Genomic DNA, 6000 nt, shown 5'->3' on the forward strand with positions numbered 1-6000 from the left:
TTCAGAAAAGGTGGCGTGAGGTCAGAGAAAAGTTACATCCGGACCTTGAAAACGTACAAACCACAGTATAGCGACCGATAATCATAACCCCGTTATAGAATCGGTTTGATAAAAGGATGTTACTAAGCACGTAACAGTTCATCGTCGGAAACCCACGAGTCACCGCTCCACCATTGTGACATAGAGCGGTGACTTGTGGGTTTTCGACAATGGTAACATATATCAATAGTTGTATATTTATAACTATTTATTGCTATTTTAAACCTGTGGGCTGATTTTAGTACCAATGCTTAAGACAGACGAAGAGTTGCCGGTCACTCTGCCCATGTCTAGTCACACATGTTCATGTTGTCAAAAATTGTATATTGTATAAACACAAAATGTGATCTGCCTGACCACAATTTCGCTAGCCAAGGGTGATCAGTACGATACTCTCCCGGAGAGATTATCGCACTGAACACCCTTGGCTAGCGAAGTTTGTCGTTTAGACTTTCTAAATAATATTCAAAATGATGATTAGTTTTAAAAAAACAACATAACAGTAGCTTTGGATGAAATATGTATGTCATTGTCCCATTTTTGAAGATATTTATCTTGTAACAACTGCTTTATATTAAGTTTCAACCATCTTGTACTAAAATCATTATGAGTGTCAAACTGAAAATTCCATATATAGCTCATACCACATCTATCTGATAACCATTATTAAAATTAATATGTGCAGCATAACTATTATCAGAATAATGAATATAACATAAAAGGTTATACAATATGACATGTATTCTCTATATGAACACACCAGCTGTAACGTTAACCAGTATGAAATAACTAGGAGTACCAGTTTAAAGTCCAGGTAATAGATTCACAATATATGAGATCTATTCGTTCTGACATTAAAAGATCTGTATGTCCCCAAACTTCATACTCATAAAGCAGTATAGGTTTTAAAACTTTATCAAATAAATCATACTTTCTTTCAGTCGAGAGATTGAGCTACTACCGGTCTTTAAAATATCATAGATAGCTATTTTGTTATTTTAAACAATATGGCTTTACATTAAATGAACCAGTACGAGTAAAACTAGCTCATAATACTTAAAACTAAATAATTATGATATAATATATATAATAATCTCTAGCTCTACATTATCAACGTGTACGTTTATAATAAATAGGTTATTAACAGTCTCTTTCTCCACACTAGTACTATCAACGTGAAAGTTAATACTAGATAAGTTATCAACAGTCTTTATCTCCACATTATTAACGTGAAAGTTAATACTAGATAAGTTATCAACAGTCTATATCTCCACATTATTAACGTGAAAGTTAATACTAGATAAGTTATCAACAGTCTATATCTCCACATTATTAACGTGAAAGTTAATACTAGATAAGTTATCAACAGTCTATATCTCCACATTATTAACGTGAAAGTTAATACTAGATAAGTTATCAACAGTCTATATCTCCACATTATTAACGTGAAAGTTAATACTAGATAAGTTATCAACAGTCTATATCTCCACATTATTAACGTGAAAGTTAATACTAGATAAGTTATCAACAGTCTATATCTCCACATTATTAACGTGAAAGTTAATACTAGATAAGTTATCAACAGTCTATATCTCCACATTATTAACGTGAAAGTTAATACTAGATAAGTTATCAACAGTCTATATCTCCACATTATTAACGTGAAAGTTAATACTAGATAAGTTATCAACAGTCTATATCTCCACATTATTAACGTGAAAGTTAATACTAGATAAGTTATCAACAGTCTATATCTCCACATTATCAACGTGAAAGTTAATACTAGATAAGTTATCAACAGTCTATATCTCCACATTATCAACGTGAAAGTTAATACTAGATAAGTTATCAACAGTCTTATCTCCACATTATCAACGTAAAAGTTAATACTAGATAAGTTATCAACAGTCTATATCTCCACATTATTAACGTAAAGTTAATACTAGATAAGTTATCAACAGTCTATATCTCCACATTATTAACGTAAAGTTAATACTAGATAAGTTATCAACAGTCTATATCCACATTATTATACGTAAAGTTATACTAGATAAGTTATCAACGTCTTATCTCCACATTATTAACGTGAAAGTTAATACTAGATAAGTTATCAACAGTCTATATCTCCACATTATTAACGTGAAAGTTAATACTAGATAAGTTATCAACAGTCTTATCTCCACATTATTAACGTGAAAGTTAATACTAGATAAGTTATCAACAGTCTTTATCTCCACATTATTAACGTGAAAGTTAATACTAGTACACTTACTAGTTATACTAGATAAGTTATCAACAGTCTATATCTCCACATTATTAACGTGAAAGTTAATACTAGATAAGTTATCAACTGTCTTTATCTCCACATTATTAACGTGAAAGTTAATACTAGATAAGTTATCAACAGTCTATATCTCCACATTATTAACGTGAAAGTTAATACTAGATAAGTTATCAACTGTCTTTATCTCCACATTATTAACGTGAAAGTTAATACTAGATAAGTTATCAACAGTCTATATCTCCACATTATTAACGTGAAAGTTAATACTAGATAAGTTATCAACAGTCTTTATCTCACATATATTAAAGTTAAACGATAAGAAAGTTCCACAATACTAGATACTAGATAAGTTATCAACAGTCTATATCTCCACATTATTAACGTGAAAAGTTAATACTAGATAAGTTATCAACAGTCTATATCTCCACATTATCAACGTGAAAGTTAATACTAGATAAGTTATCAACTGTCTTTATCTCCACATTATTAACGTGAAAGTTAATACTAGATAAGTTATCAACAGTCTATATCTCCACATTATCAACGTGAAAGTTAATACTAGATAAGTTATCAACAGTCTATATCTCCACATTATTAACGTAAAAGTTAATACTAGATAAGTTATCAACAGTCTTTATCTCCACATTATCAACGTAAAAGTTAATACTAGATAAGTTATCAACAGTCTTTATCTCCACATTATCAACGTAAAAGTTAATACTAGATAAGTTATCAACAGTCTATATCTCCACATTATTAACGTAAAAGTTAATACTAGATAAGTTATCAACAGTCTATATCTCCACATTATTAACGTGAAAGTTAATACTAGATAAGTTATCAACAGTCTATATCTCCACATTATCAACGTAAAAGTTAATACTAGATAAGTTATCAACAGTCTATATCTCCACATTATCAACGTAAAAGTTAATACTAGATAAGTTATCAACAGTCTTTATCTCCACATTATCAACGTAAAAGTTAATACTAGATAAGTTATCAACAGTCTATATCTCCACATTATCAACGTAAAGTTAATACTAGATAAGTTATCAACAGTCTTTATCTCCACATTATCAACGTAAAAGTTAATACTAGATAAGTTATCAACAGTCTATATCTCCACATTATCAACGTGAAAGTTAATACTAGATAAGTTATCAACAGTCTATATCTCCACATTATCAACGTGAAAGTTAATACTAGATAAGTTATCAACAGTCTATATCTCCACATTATCAACGTAAAAGTTAATACTAGATAAGTTATCAACAGTCTATATCTCCACATTATAACGTAAAAGTTAATACTTAGATAAGTTATCAACAGTCTATATCTCCACATTATTAACGTAAAAGTTAATACTAGATAAGTTATCAACAGTCTATATCTCCACATTATTAACGTAAAAGTTAATACTAGATAAGTTATCAACAGTCTATATCTCCACATTATCAACGTAAAAGTTAATACTAGATAAGTTATCAACAGTCTATATCTCCACATTATCAACGTGAAAGTTAATACTAGATAAGTTATCAACAGTCTCTATCTCCACATTATCAACGTAAAAGTTAATACTAGATAAGTTATCAACATCTCCACATTATCAACGTGAAAGTTAATACTAGATAAGTTATCAACATCTCCACATCTATCAACGTAAAAGTTAATACTAGATAAGTTATTAACAGTCTTTATCTCCACATTATCAACGTGAAAGTTAATACTAGATAAGTTATCAACAGTCTATATCTCCACATTATTAACGTGAAAGTTAATACTAGATAAGTTATCAACAGTCTATATCTCCACATTATCAACGTAAAAGTTAATACTAGATAAGTTATCAACAGTCTATATCTCCACATTATTAACGTGAAAGTTAATACTAGATAAGTTATCAACAGTCTATATCTCCACATTATTAACGTGAAAGTTAATACTAGATAAGTTATCAACAGTCTATATCTCCACATTATTAACGTGAAAGTTAATACTAGATAAGTTATCAACAGTCTATTATCTCCACATTATCAACGTAAAAGTTAATACTAGATAAGTTATCAACAGTCTATATCTCCACATTATTAACGTAAAAGTTAATACTAGATAAGTTATCAACAGTCTATATCTCCACATTATTAACGTGAAAGTTAATACTAGATAAGTTATCAACAGTCTATATCTCCACATTATCAACGTAAAAGTTAATACTAGATAAGTTATCAACATCTATATCTCCACATTATCAACGTAAAAGTTAATACTAGATAAGTTATCAACAGTCTATATCTCCACATTATTAACGTAAAAGTTAATACTAGATAAGTTATCAACAGTCTATATCTCCACATTATTAACGAAAGTTAATACTAGATAAGTTATACTATAAGTTATCAAATCTCCACATTATCAACGTGAAAGTTAATACTAGATAAGTTATCAACAGTCTTATCTCCACATTATCAACGTAAAAGTTAATACTAGATAAGTTATCAACAGTCTTATCTCCACATTATCAACGTGAAAGTTAATACTAGATAAGTTATCAACAGTCTATCTCCACATTATCAACGTGAAAGTTAATACTAGATAAGTTATCAACATCTCCACATTATCAACGTGAAAGTTAATACTAGATAAGTTATCAACAGTCTATATCTCCACATTATTAACGTGAAAGTTAATACTAGATAAGTTATCAACAGTCTTTATCTCCACATTATTAACGTGAAAGTTAATACTAGATAAGTTATCAACAGTCTTTATCTCCACATTATTAACGTAAAAGTTAATACTAGATAAGTTATCAACAGTCTTTATCTCCACATTATTAACGTGAAAGTTAATACTAGATAAGTTATCAACAGTCTTTATCTCCACATTATTAACGTGAAAGTTAATACTAGATAAGTTATCAACAGTCTATATCTCCACATTATCAACGTGAAAGTTAATACTAGATAAGTTATCAACAGTCTATATCTCCACATTATCAACGTGAAAGTTAATACTAGATAAGTTATCAACAGTCTATATCTCCACATTATCAACGTGAAAGTTAATACTAGATAAGTTATCAACAGTCTATATCTCCACATTATTAACGTAAAAGTTAATACTAGATAAGTTATCAACAGTCTATATCTCCACATTATTAACGTAAAAGTTAATACTAGATAAGTTATCAACAGTCTTTATCTCCACATTATTAACGTAAAAGTTAATACTAGATAAGTTATCAACAGTCTTTATCTCCACATTATTAACGTAAAAGTTAATACTAGATAAGTTATCAACAGTCTATATCTCCACATTATTCAACGTAAAAGTTAATACTAGATAAGTTATCAACAGTCTATATCTCCACATTATCAACGTAAAAGTTAATACTAGATAAGTTATCAACAGTCTATATCTCCACATTATCAACGTGAAAGTTAATACTAGATAAGTTATCAACAGTCTATATCTCCACATTATCAACGTAAAAGTTAATACTAGATAAGTTATCAACAGTCTTTATCTCCACATTATCAACGTAAAAGTTAATACTAGATAAGTTATCAACAGTCTTTATCTCCACATTATCAACGTAAAAGTTAATACTAGATAAGTTATCAACAGTCTATATCTCCACATTATTCAACGTGAAAGTTAATACTAGATAA

This window comes from Argopecten irradians, chromosome 5 (assembly GCF_041381155.1).
Source record: "Argopecten irradians isolate NY chromosome 5, Ai_NY, whole genome shotgun sequence".
NCBI lineage: Eukaryota > Metazoa > Mollusca > Bivalvia > Pectinida > Pectinidae > Argopecten > Argopecten irradians.